Source organism: Bombus affinis, chromosome 3 (genome assembly GCF_024516045.1).
Source record: "Bombus affinis isolate iyBomAffi1 chromosome 3, iyBomAffi1.2, whole genome shotgun sequence".
Taxonomy (NCBI): Eukaryota; Metazoa; Arthropoda; class Insecta; order Hymenoptera; family Apidae; genus Bombus; species Bombus affinis.
In genome coordinates this window covers 15,351,964-15,367,156 of record NC_066346.1, presented here as the reverse complement: position 1 = coordinate 15,367,156, position 15,193 = coordinate 15,351,964, and the positions used below count along the sequence as shown (strand labels likewise).

At 34.8% G+C, this 15,193-nt stretch overlaps 1 long non-coding RNA gene across 1 annotated transcript; it reads left to right on the top strand.

Annotated features, from left to right (window-relative positions):
* Window positions 1–10,875: 10,875 nt before the first annotated feature.
* LOC126914820 (uncharacterized) lies at window positions 10,876–12,447 on the top strand. The gene is made up of 5 exons (XR_007709826.1): window positions 10,876–11,401; window positions 11,621–11,668; window positions 11,743–11,844; window positions 12,006–12,131; window positions 12,292–12,447. It is a non-coding gene; the product is annotated as an uncharacterized LOC126914820 (long non-coding RNA).
* Window positions 12,448–15,193: the final 2,746 nt, after the last annotated feature.

The following is a 15,193-nucleotide window of genomic DNA, read 5'->3' as shown; positions in this document are numbered from 1 at the left end:
GCTTGTTAGCCAATGCATTTGTCTCCTTGTTTTCTGTATTTTTTCTACTATCGATTTGATGTGTAGTTTCCAGGTGAGTTTTTGATCTAAGTGGAGTCCTAGGTATTTGACATGCTTTGTTTGCGTTATATGCGTGCCGTTCAATAGGATGTTTGGTGGTATCCTTTTTCGTAGCGTGAATGTAATATGGTTGCATTTATTGGGGTTTGCTTTTATTTGTTTTTCTTGTAGCCAATTTTCTATTTTTATGATATGTTCTTGTAGTATTTTGACTGCCGTTTCTGGGTTAGTATGCCTGACTAGTATAGCTGTGTCGTCCGCGAATGTCAATACTGTGCTGTTGGTAGTTGTTGGTATGTTCGCCGTGTATAATGTGTATAGTATTGGGCCTAGGACGCTTCCTTGTGGTACCTCGGCCTTGATGTCTTTAACTTGAGAATGTGTGTCCTTGATTTTTATTACGAAGGTTCTGCTGCTTAGGTAGGATTTTATTAAGTGATGTATTTGCTCCGGGAATTGTTTCCTAATTGTTTGTAGTAGACTTTCATGGTTAATTTTATCGAATGCTTTCTCTATGTCTATAAAGAGGGCTGTGCAGTATTCCTTGTTTTCTAGTGCTACTATTATTTCGTTTATAAGCCTGTGCATTTGCTCTATCGTGGAGTGTTTGTTTCTGAAACCAAATTGGTGATCCGGTATTAGTTTTTTTGTCTCTATTATTGTTTTTATCCGGCAATATATTATTTTTTCCAGTATTTTGGAAAATACTGGAAGCAGTGATATTGGTCTGTAAGATGCAGTTTGGTGCGGGTCTTTGCCTGGTTTATGTACAATTTTGATCTGTGCTAATTTCCATGGTTTGAGGAAGTATTGAATTCTTAGAATTGCATTGAATATTATTGTCATTAGTCTTATTGCTTTTGGCGGAAGGTTTTTCAAGATTTTACCATTGATTAGGTCGATTCCTGGCGCTTTGTTGTTTTTTGTTTTATCAATTATGTTTCTAATTTCTTGTGCCGATGTTTTAGCTATGTTGTATTCCTTGTCGGTTGTGGTAGTAGTGGTTTGTGGATCCTCCTCCGTATGACTTTTGAGGTTGCTGTTGTTGATAATGTGTGGTGTGAATGTGTTGCAGAGGTGGTTGGAGAATTCTTCAGCTTGTTCTTCGTTGCTTCTTGCCCATGTGTTATCTGCTTTTCTGATTGCCGGGACGGGTATTATTGGCTTCCTTATTTTTTTCGTGGCTTTCCATAGTGAATAGTTGGTGATCTCGTGTGTGGACAGTGTCCCTATGAACTTTGCGAATTCATTATCGTTGTGCTCCTTTATTTTGTTTTTTATTTCCTTTGCAAGTTTGTTTAAGTGTTTTTTGTTTTCTCGGGTTCTGTATTTTTGCCATTTTGCTTTTGCTTTTCTTTTTTCTTTGATTTTGTCGAGTATTTCTTGCGGGATTGTTATTGTTTGTCTGCTGGTTGGTTCGGGTGTAGTGGTTGTCCTTGCTGCTTCTTGAATAGTTGCTGTCAATGTTGCTACTGCCTGTTCTATGTGTTCAGGAGTTTTTAACGGGATGTTGCAGTTTATTTTGCTTTCTATTATTTCTCTGAAAGTTTGCCATTTGGTGGTTTTATTGCATAGTGTTTCTGGTTTGCTATAGTGTATTGGTTTGTTTCTGTATTCAATTATTATGGGTGTATGATCGGAGCTGAGCTCGAGGTTGGGTGTTATTTTTAGTTTATTTGTGTTTAGTCCCCTGGTACTGCAAAGTCCAGAAGATCTAGTTTTTTGTTCAGGTCAGTCGGCCAATGTGTCGGTGTTCCTGTGGATAATATATTGAGGTTATTATTTCTAATGTATTTTTCCAGTGTTCTGCCTCGAGGTGTAATGTTTCTTGACCCCCATAGCGTGTGCTTGGAGTTGTAGTCTCTCGCTGCGATGTACTTGTCCCCTAGGTCCTGGAAGTATTCTTCCCACATTTGAGTTGTTATTTTGTGTCGCGGGACACATATACTGCTGACAACTGGAAGTAGTTGCTGCTAGTTTGAACTGTAACAGTGGTTGCTTGTAAATATACTTTGTTAACTTGGCTGTGTAGATAATGTTTGATATCGTTTCTGACTATCACTGCTGTCCCTCCGTGAGCTTTTCCTGAGGGGTGTTTGGTATCATATATGGTGTAGTATGGTATTTTCAAGTAGCTTTTTGTAGTGAAGTGTGTTTCTGAGACAAGTAGTATGTCTATATTATTATTGTATATGAATGTTTTAGTTTCGAGGGCCCGTTGTTGTAGGCCGCTTGAGTTCCAGGCTGCTATTTTTAGAGTGTCCGTTTTTATTTTTTGCTTAGCACGTTTGTAATTAGTTGTAGCATGACTGTGATTTGTTGGGTTTGCTGTTTGAGTACTGCGTTTTGTTCGCTTATCATTCTGGTTAGCATTTCGGTGTTCTTTATGGATTGTTTGAGCAGTTCTTTGATTTCTGCAGTGTCATTGTTACTATTGCTGTGGTATTGGTTGTGTGTATGTGTTGATTGGCTGGTTATTTGAGCATAGCTTAGACCACGAATGGTGTTGGTGCTGATAGGTTTGGTGTTTGTTGCTTGCTCTGTACTTGGAATTATTTCAGGATTTGTGCTGTCCTGTTGGGCTTGTGTGTTAGTGATTGTTCTGCTTCGTAGGGGCAGGAACAGTTTACGTTGTAATTGTTTTCTTACTTCACATCCTTTATAGCTTGCTGGGTGGTTTCCGTTACAGTTGTAGCATTTAACTTTTTCTATTTTTCCAGAATATGGGCAGTGTATAGTTAAGTGATTTTTTGCGCACTTGACGCAAGCTGGGCTTCTGTTGCAATAATTTTTAGTGTGTCCGTATTGTTGACACCGCATGCATTGAGGTATATCTTTTTTGTGTCGTGGTGGTTCGACTGTTACTATTGTGTTTAGTATTTGTTTGATATCATATATTTCCTTGTTATTGTTTCTGGGTTCCAGTTCTATTAAGAATAGTGGTAATGGTTGCTTTGTGTCGAATCTTGTTATATTGTTTATTGTTCTTGTTTGATGACCAATTTTAGCTAACTCATCGCTTAGTTTATGTATGTTCGTTTTAGGATGCAATCCTCTTATGACAATTTTATAGCTCCTTTCAGTTTTAAGCTGATACGTGTGGTAAATAGCATTTTTTTCTTTTAATGCTTTTATAACTTTCCTAAATGTTTCTGGGGTGTTTGTTTGTATTTTTACTTGTTCCAATTTTGTTTGCTTTATTGTGTAGTTGTTTTTCTCATCTAGATTATTTAGTAGATCGATGAGCGGGTCTATTATTTGGGCCTCAACAAGGATTGGTGGTGGTTTTGTAATATGATTTGTTTGGATAGTGGTTTTATTTACGGGGTCAGCGTCTATTTCTTCCGTTAGTGAGCTGAAGGAGTTACTTAATGATAATTCTTGCAGCCATCGCTGCTTTTCTGTAGCTGGGTTTCCTATGGCACTTATGTCTGTAGTTGTTTTGCGTTTTTTGCTAGCCTTCGCTAGCTTCCAGCTTTTGTCCTGGTAGTATCTTTCATGTTCTGAATTGCTATCTTCCTGTCCCCGATGCTCTTTTGTTTCTTCTGTCTCCATGTTAATTTGTTTGTTTCTTATATAATATGTTTCTCCTTTTGTTGCTATGTTTATAGTTGGTATTTGCATTGCTATTTTATTTCCTCCTCACTATCACTTTGCAGCACTATTACTTTGAAGCACTTTTTCACTATTCACTTATACCTGGAGAGGACGACCGTCTAGACACGTCCGTCCTCCTCGGCTGTCCGAGCAGGAGTGTGTACACCGTCCATACAGAAACTTGTACATCTCTGAAAGCCAACGCTTTGATGTTTAACGATGAATGCTCAATTCTCAGAAACGATGCTGTCGTTGAAATTAAGCTAGTCGTTTCTGCCGGTGTACGCGGAATTTCCTTTCTATGGGCTCTCGCGTACAAACGTGTTTATGTTCATTTACACCGTCTTTCTAAACGAGAGGTCTAATCAGTTTGTAGAGCTGATTTATCGGTTTCTGTGCGTACAGCTGCGTTACCGTTCGTCGAACGAATCATGCAAACCAGACAATTGCCCGATTTTAAGACGCGACGCGATAAACGCGAACAACTGGTTCAGTGGGACGACGATAATATCGATCAGAACGTTCTACGTAAAATTAGTTAGAAACGATCCGCCTGTTACGATCGAACTTGGGCTATTGGCATCGATTGTGGTAGTTACACTTGGCTAGCAAGTGTAATTAGAAGAATACGAATCCTTGGCAAATTAACGAATAGTTTCTTTCGAAATTTACTCTTCACCGAAGCATTTATCTTTTATACGATATCATACACAGCAACTGGAGAACCCGGAGTAGCGTTACCATTGCGAGAATTACGCTCAGCTAATAAACGCAAACGAACGAAAGACAAATATTCTGATAAGTTCGGCAAGCAAATGTTATCTCGTTTCTAGAAATAATTGTTAATAAGGAATATGCTAACAAGGAATTTGCTAATAACCGTAAGGTTGTATTAAGCGTACGGTTTATGCTAAATATAAATTGCACGAATGCGACGACAGTTCGTAACAAATTGAGTTCGATAACGACAATGTTAATTGTTTATCGTTTGTGCAACGCTATGAGGCGATTCTTCTCGAAAAATTGCAAGTGCCGAAACGACGGTAATTAACGCCATATTATTATAAAATAAATTCTAGGTAGTTTTAACTGTAGATTACTGTAGATTAGATTTATACTGTTTGAATAAATTCTCGCTCGTAAGTATTTGCGCGAATGCTGGTCTCGTGCGAAACGTGATAATTAAAATTGCGGATTTTTAGCATACGCAATACACGCAAGAAGATATAAAATTGCACAAATATTTGAGATATAATTGTAGATGAAACTTTCAGCCTGAGATCCAATCGAACCGGTAGCCTTTCTAAAACCGATCTCTACTTTCAAATCAACTTTAAATTTCAGCCTGTTTTTATGAGAAAATTCTCAAACTAATATGATGCTCCTCGGAGAGCTCTTCTCTGCCTTCTCTTTCGCTCTCCACTCGTTTCCCCCTAGAGAACAGCGTAATAGGACTACGTGTGCTCGTAGTCGGAGACAAAATTGGCGTTCAGGTGATATTCTACGGGAGCTTATTTTTCTAGATGACTCGTAACCCTGGCAAGTGTCAGTCTTTAATCTCTTAACGTACAATTTTGCTCCGCCTAACCGGTCAAAGACGCGCAATTTCTTCCTCGATCTACGTTCGCGATCTAAAGACGCTCGATTATACGCACACAGAGACGCACGAAGATACTCGAAGACTCTTAGAAACTTTTCACTTTTTCTATATTACACGAAATATTTAGAAACTTCATTAACAGCACGACGAGCCACGATTATACGTGATTGTGAAATTTCTAAAATTTCTAATTTCTCTGCAAAACCGTATCCAGAAGTTACATAAAATATTCGTCGCGCAAAGACGATGAAAATATTTGAGCAGTCAATTATTCGCTGTATTAAGCCACGATATTTAGCGAAACGATCTTTATCACCAGTTGTAATGTTTAAGACTACTTCTATTCATGCTATATACTAATTTTTCGCTAAATGTATATTTGCCATAAATGTTACAATTACAAGACATCATAACTGTTACAAGAGAAGTTTGCAAAGTTGCGATATGAAGGTTGATGTTTTTAATTAAAAAATTTTTGATCGCGAATAACCGTTAAAACGGATTAAAGTTTTTTTGATTGCCGGTAATCGTTATCGACGAGAGAAATTTCATTTTGGTTACCAGTAACCAACATAAATAACCGGATTTTTAAATATTTTTTTTTTTTTTCTGTTACGAGTAACTGTTATCCGTGGCGAGAAAATTTTATTTTGGTTATCGATGACCATTATCGATGGCAAAAATTTGCTCTACATTGTCAATTATCACTGGCTATATTATCAATCGTTATTAACGTCACTGATAATTATTGGGTTGGAAACTAGGTGATTGCGAATTTTGTCAATATCATCTAATGACAAAACCCTCAATCACCTAGTTAACAAGCCAAAAGTACGTGTGTTCGCAGTTATTCATAAAACTTGTGTGTTTTATCGAGCAAACAAAACATATGAAAATATAGGAAACGAATAGGATGAAAGATATCGCAGTAGAATATTTTTATTAACAGTTGCACCGTGATATCTTTTATCTTATGCTTTGTTTCGTACATTTTCGTATCTTTTTCTTTGCATAATAAAACATATCAGTTTTATAATTAGGCTTCTTTACGTTGCCAGTGAAAACCGATTATCAGCAATGTCAATAAATATCGACGATAGTCGAATGTGACTAGAAAATATTTTTTTCATCGATATTGCTTGGCGATAATCGAAAATCAATTTCGCCATCGATAATGGTTATCGGTAACCAAAGCAAAATTCGGTTTTCCTTGATAATGGTCACTGTTCGATAACCGAACAAAAATTCAGGTCACTTCCATTGATTACCTTTTCAAATTAAATTCCCATGATCTAAAATTATTATCGAGCGACCGAGGAACAAATCGAATCGTTCGTAATGATTATTCATAATCAGAATTATTAACGATTAAAATTCTTGAATCGTATCGCTTTTGGAGAAATTGAAAACTGGCTTTCGTTTAAATAAAAACTAGTTTCTACCCAATGATTTTCCTGCCAAAAAATATTTAACGTAGTTGTTATTTTGGAGCTTCGCTTGTACTTCCACGTAGATTCCCAGATTGATTTCTAATTTTCCTATTGTAATATAACAATTAATACGATATAATATAATAATCTTAATATTAGATTATAAATATTAACATTGTAGGATTTTTTTATTTATTTATTTTATTTGGGTATGGTCGTTGTCACAAGATCACCGGCGATCTATCGGTTTCGTGATTTCTTGCGTCTCCGACGTGACACTGGCAACCTCACCATACACGCCTATTACATCAATGCACTCGTGTTCAGTGTCTCCATACACTGTACTCGCATTCAGTGTCTCCATACCCGCCTATTACATCAATGCACTCGTGTTCAGTGTCACCATACACTGTACTCGCATTCAGTGTCTCCACACACGCCCAGTGCGGTAATATGATCCAACAAACTGAGACTCATCCGTGTATGAAATCGAAAATGATCTGTCATGTCATTACGGTCTGACCGGTAACTCACAAAATGCAACTGGCGCTTTGAATACTAACCGTAATGATACTGACTTTTGTGTCTTTTTTTCCTCCCTACTTTATCATTGAACGTCCGATCGAAATTTTTGTTGTTAACCTGGGCCCTTGACCTATTTGGACAGTTAGTTAAACCATAAATAAACTAGTGTAATATAATTTAGCTAAACTATAAAGGAGTAAAATATTAGTCATATCAAGTCTAATGTTGGGAGAACCCAATATTTTAGATCCACCCGAGGACGTGTGATAATCAGAATGGCCGTGTCGGAGATGAAAGAACACCGGAGCCTCTCCTTTGAAGCGATACCCCCTTAGTGCTGTAATCCAGATTTCATCATAGCCGCACTAAGAAACTGTTGTAATTCGGTCCGACTGTACTTATTCGAAATTTATGATAGTGAGCTCGGGCTCGAGGCGTCAACCGGTCGCCGAACGTAGTCGCGGTCAAGGGATGAACGTTTTATCTAACAAAGCCATGAAGTAACTCTATAGCTTTCCTTAAAAGAAATACTTGGGACGGGGCACGACGGTAAACATTTCAACGATTTCTGTCCCGTTGCTCGCCACACGCAGACTTTGTCCTTCGGGTAAGACGATTGCCAGATGCCAACGCATCTTCGCAGTATATGTTTAGCTGGGCGAGGACCCGCTACGAATATTAAATTTCAATTACACAAAGTCACTCAAATAGACAAATGGCCTGTGCCCCAACTACGGGAAGATAAGAGAAATCTATCCTTCCACGAACGACGCTTCCCGCTAGCAACGTTCCCCAAGGACAGCTAATATCTTTCTCTAACCACCAACATGGAAATTGACCAATTAACAGCAACGACAATTTCCCTCACCCTTCGAACGAAGACTTTTCTCCGCGAATCCGATGATCTCGTGCCCATAGGCACACCCATCATAGTTTTCTTCGACAGCGTCTCCGCGACGGAGAGTCACTCTCCAGTGCGATCTCATCAGTAATCGACCTGTCTTTCGTATATGTAATAATTGCTCCTTGCTCTAATATACAGTGTAACTTAGACGCAAACGAAGGGTAAAGTTCAGCATCCATTGACCGCGGAAACGTTGCCGGAGCCGAGACCATTGTCCTAGTGCCGCGAATATCGAAACCTTGCGACTATCTATCGACGCTGTAATATCCCTAATTTGTGTCAATAAACTCAACTATTGTTACACCGCACCTATGGCTAATTTCAACGAAGATTCACCGAACACCACCACCCCCAATCCTGACGTACATCCGACATATATAACATTATATGTTATTACGAAACACTATATACCGTTGTACGTTATATGGTAATACTATATATCGTTAAACGTTATAACGTAACAATATACATCTTTATACGTTATTACGTAATAGTATATATCGTTATACGATATACGATAATGCTAGATAACGTTATACGTTATTACGTAATGGTATATATAGTTATACGTTACATGGTAATACTATATAACGTTATACGTTATATGGTAACACTGCATGACATTATACGTTATTACGTAATAGTATATACCGTAATACGATATATGCTAATACTATATATCGCCAAACGTTATAACGTAACAACATACAACGTTGTACGTTATATCGCAATAGGATATAACATTATACGTTATATGATAATACTATATAACGTTACACGTTTTTACGTAATATTATATAACGTTATACGTTATATGGTAACAATATACAACGTTATACGACATATGATATTACTATATAACGTTATAAGTTATTACCTAATAGTAAAAGGTATGTAAATATGAGACCGGAAATTTTGTATAGAAAAATGCACGTTTATTGTATGATAATTATACGTTATATGGTAACACCATATAACGTTATACGTTATAACGTAACACTGTATAACGACATACGTTACATGGTACTACTATATAACGTTATGCGTTATAACGTAACAGTATACAACGTTATACGTTACAACGTAACACTATATAACGTTATACGATACATGGTAATACTATATAACGTTATACGTTATAACGTAAAAGTAATAGTATACATATAGTATACGTAATAGTATATAGCGTTATACGTTATATGGTAATACTATATATCGTTATACGTTATAACGTAATAGTATATAACGTTATACGTTATATGGTAGTACTACATAACGTTGAACGTTATAACGTAAGAACATACAACGCTACACGTTGTTACGTAATAGTATACAACGTCATACGATATATGGTAATACTATATAACGTTATACGTTATAACGTAACCATATACAACGTTATACGTTATTAAGTAATAGTAAAAGGTATGTAAATATGAAACCGGAATTTTTGTATAAAAAAATACACGTTTATTGTATGATAATTATACGTTATATGGTAACACCATATAATGTTATACGTTATAACGTAACAATATACAACGCTACACGTTACACGGTAACACCATATTGTTACGTTTGGCTATCCAAATTTTCAAATTTTAATCAATGTAGTAGTCGCTGCCACCGGAAACAGTCTAAGGACTGCTTCAATTAGATATTTCTTGTTAGATTAAGTAGCGTTGATTGGAGTTTAGGCCACTGGTCAACAATCTCCACGTTTCGGCTAACCTGCTATGCCCAGGAATACTAGCACGGGAGAGGATTGTTTGGAATAAACAATTATATTATAAATAATTATTCCTGGCGGATTTAATGACGAATTTTACTAATTATTGATATTATTTATTATTTTAATTATTAATTATTAATATATAATATATTAATATAATATATTATATAATATATATAATTATATAATATATTAATAAATTAATATATTAATTATTAATTATTAATAATAATTATGTGTATTGTAATAATTAATTATTAATTATTAATTATTAATAATAATTAAAGTTGACTCACCTGACGTTGGCCTCCGCTGATGAACGGGCAGGCCGCTGGGGTGATTCCGGTTTTGCAAAGATTTACACTTCTATAATTTTTTTTGTTTTAATCTTTATTTAATTTGAACAGTGTAAACAACAGTGTGTCCGGACGTGTTTAACAATTCGAAATTCTAACGCAAAACTTGAGCCAACTATTGTTTTAATTCTAACTGACTAAAAACAATTATTTTATAATTCGAACTGACTAATAACATTTATATCTCGCAACTCTTAAACTCGAACTGGAACGAACAATTATTCTCTAATCCTAACTTAAATTCTAATTAAATCAACTGAACGAACTGATATCAGACTCACTCAAATTCGATTGAACGACTAATACCAATTATCTGCTTATTCTACCGAAACGGACCGATTCAACTAATATCAATTATTCCGATTATTCTCTTATTCAACTGAACCGCTAACAATTTCTTTATTCTAACTGATAACGATTACTCTTCTGTAATTTCGCCAAAATCTCCCGAACAGCTAACAATTACTCTTACTCTATTTTCGCTAAATACTCCCTAACGCTAACAATTACTCTTACTCTAATCTAACTGAACCAACTAATGACAGTTACTCTCTTTTCACAATTACTCTTCTTTATTCTACTGAACCACTAACAATTACTCTCCTTATTTTCGCTAAATTCTCCCGAACGCTAACAATTAATCTCCTTATTTTCGCTAAATTCTCCCGAACGCTAACAATTAATCTGATTTGAAATGTGTCGCTACGCTTTTTATAATGACATCCCCAATGGGATGGCAGTCACGTGGCAGTTCGTTCCGGTGGGAATCGCAATGCTGCAGGTTTTTAGAGTTTCCATGAGAGAACGTGGATTTTGATGATTGCTGATGTCTTGTTTGCTTCATCCCACGCCGTGTCTTGATTTCTCGTATACCTTTTCGATGCTGATGGAAACATTCAAAATACGTGATTGAATGTGGATATTGCAGTGGTTTGTCTTTCGCCGAGATTGCGTCTGCAATCCTTCCGAATCCTTTCCTGCTGATGCCAATGGGAACGATCAAGGCACGTGCAATCCGTTTTGTCAAAATTGCAAGGACTTTCCATACGCGTGTAGCAACGTGTCTTTGCCGAAGTTGCATCTGCGATGCTCTTGTAACCCTTCATAGCGGTGGTCATCTCGCAGTTCCGCCGTGGCTTTTGTATGTGTAGCACGCGTTATTTCTTGTTTCTTCCAATAAAGTATTTTTACATAATGGTAAGTTTTAATATATCATTTTGAAGTCGTTGTAGTGTGATCGTGAGGGTTTGATTTAATTATAAAGTTGTATAGTTTTATATTTTGAGGTTATCTTGTATTCATAATGGCGTGCTATGAATTTTGGTTATATGAATCTCGATCAGTGATTTTTAGTATGCGATCGCTATTTCGGTATTTTAGTTTATTGGGGTTTTTATCTTCTTTTTGTGATTACAGGTTATGTTGAGTCATGGACACAAAAGCGTCCGCGCCTGTGCGAACTGTGTGAGTATGTATTCTTAGTATTCTATCTCGTTTCGCATGTTGTTTGTTTCCTTAAACTTGTGAATTTGTTTTAGCGCAAGAGGAGGAAGATATGTGAATGGTACGAGATGACGTGATCGACGTGCGTGTGTGAATATGTGCGAAGGATGATGCTGAAGGGGCGGTTTTCCACCCAAGTAGGCACAGTGGCACCTTCGTTAACGTCGTGTCCTGATGATCTTTTGACAATTTGGTTTTATTTGACAATATGAGATATATTTTGCTCCTTGTAGATTTATATGTCCATATTTGCTATATATTAAATCGTGTATATTTTATATTACTTTCTTGTTATTAGGTTATTAGTTGTGTAACTCCAGTTTCTGATCTATGGAAAGTGGTGAAACGTCTTCACGAAATACAATTTCATTCGTTTTCCTCCCTTGCATTGGCACGCTGTGAGTGGTGTCGACTTCCAAATGAGGTTTGTGCATCTTGATTATTATGCGTTTAATGATAGATACGGAGGTATCTTTGTAAAGAGGTTCCCATGCGGAGTGTCTCGGTGTGTATCTTGTTATGATTTCTTTTATTTAGTTCATCCTGCTTCTTTCGTGTTTTATTCACTGCATATGATATTTCAGTGCAAGAAGAAGAAGAATTGTAAAGAATCCGTAAGTGGCCCTAGAAGACGCAGTCATCGTGTGAGGTGTTGTCGGCAGGAACGAAGAGTCGAAGTTGTTGAAGAAGTCGTGTGACATTTGTATTGTTTCTGGTTATATACAACGCTATTTCACATATCTATGTATATATATTATTATATTATTATATATTATTATATTAAGTCTTCAGTTGGTTTAGTTGAATGTTCAGTAATGTAATTTTCACAGGGTGGTTTTGTATATTAGATGAGTAGTTGTTCGATATAATAATATGTGTGTATATATATATATATATATATACATTTCACAATGTAATTTTCCATTATGTAAAATATATATATGCATATGTATATGTGCGTGTATTGTTATTCTCATTGTTTCTCGGATCGTTAATTGGTTGAATATTCCATAATGTGGATTTCGTATATAATTCTCTAGGTTCGTAGAAATGTAATTCTATATATTTATTTCTTTGCGTTTTAATGGTTTAATAACGTATACATACATATATATATTATGAATTTTTCCCAAAGATACGCGTACGCATGTGTATATCTATATATGTGTGTGTCGCAGAGCAATCTTCTATACAATTTTCACTTTTATTAGAATGCTGACGTAGTGTAGTATATTTCATTTCTTTTATTTATTTTATTAGGTTACCAATTATTCAGATTCACGAAGTAGGTCACACACACAGATATGCATACACGTGTGTGTATATACATGTGTTTTCGCAGAGAAATCTCATACATTTGAATCGCGGCTTGTCTTATTTATTGGTTCATTTAATTATTTCATTTTATTTTTATTTTATATGTCATTGCTGATTGGTTGTAGTGTTTCTTCTTATTGATTCATTTATTTCATTTTGATTGTCTGTCGTATAATTCTTTTTATTTTGATTGGTTAGTTATTAGTTAATTTATTATTATTGGTCGTGTTTAATTATTCATAAGTTATTGGTTCGTGGCGTCACGTGCGGAACGCGGGACGTGACAATATAACGTTATACGTTATAACGCAAGAATATACAACGCTACACGTTATTACGTAATAGTATATAACGTTATACGTTACATGGTAATACTATATAACGTTATACGTTATAACGTAACACTGTATAACGATATACGTTATAACGTAAGAATATACAACGCTACACGTTATTACGTAATAGTATATAACGTTATACGTTACATGGTAATACTGTATAATGTTATACGTTATATGGTAAAACTGTATATCGTTATACGTTATAACGTAAGAATATGCAACGCTATACATTATATGGTAATACCATATAACGTTATACGTTATAACGTAACAATATACAACGTTATACGACATATGATATTACTATATAACGTTATACGTTATTACGTAGTATTATATATCGTAATACGTTATATGGTAATACTATATAACGTTATACGTTATAACGTAACAATATACAACGTTAAACGATATATGATATTACTATATAACGTTAGAATTTATTACGTAGTAGTATATATCGTTATACGATATATGGTAATACTATATAACGTTATACGTTATAACGCAAGAATATACAACGTTATACGATATATGATAATACTATATAACGTTATACGTTATTACGTAATAGTATATATCGTTATACGTAATATGGTAATGCTATATATCGCTATACGTTATAACGTAACAATATACGTCGTTATACGTTCTTACGTAATAGTAAAAGGTATGTAAGTATGAAACCGGAATTTTTGTAAAGAAGAATACACGTTTATTGTATGGTAATTATACGTTATAACGTATCACTATATAACGATATACGTTATATGGTACTACTACATATCGTTATACGTTATAACGTAACAATATACAACGTTATACGTTATATGGTAATACTATATAACGTTATTCGTTATAACGTAACAATATACAACGTTATATGTTATTACGTCACAGTATATACCGTTATACGTTACATGGTGATACTAAATAACGATATACGTTATATGGTAATACTATATATCGTTATACGTTATAACGCAATAATATACAACGTTATACGTTATTACGTAATAGTATATATCGTTATACGTTATATGGTAATACTATATACCGTAATACGTTATAACGCAATAATATACAACGTTATACGTTATTACGTAATGCTATATTTCGTTATACGTTGTTACGTAATAGTAAAAGGTATGTAAGTATGAAACCAGAATTTTTGTAAAGAAGAATACACGTTTATTGTATGGTAATTATACGTTATAACGTATCACTATGTAACGATATACGTTATATGGTACTACTATATATCGTTATACGTTATAACGTAACAATATACAACGTTATACGTTATAACGTTATAACGTAGTAGTATACAACGCAATACGTTACACGGTAACACCATATAACGTTTTACGTTATTACGTAATAGTATATGATGTTATACGTTACATGGTAATACTATATAACATTATACGTTATAACGTAACAATATACAACGTTATAGGTTATTTCGTAACAGTATCTAATGTCATACTTTATATGGTAATACTATACAACGTTATACGTTATAACGTTATAACGTAGTAGTATACAACGCAATACGTTACACGGTAACACCATATAACGTTTTACGTTATTACGTAATAGTATATATCGTTATACGTTATTTGGTAATACTATATAACGCTATTCGTTATAACGAAAAAATATATAACGTTGTACGTTATTACGTAACACTATATATCGTTATACGTTATATGGTAATACTATATAACGTTATACGTTATTACGTAATAGTATATATCGTTATACGTTATATGGTAATACTATGTAACATTATACGTTATAACGTAACACGTTATACGTTATATGG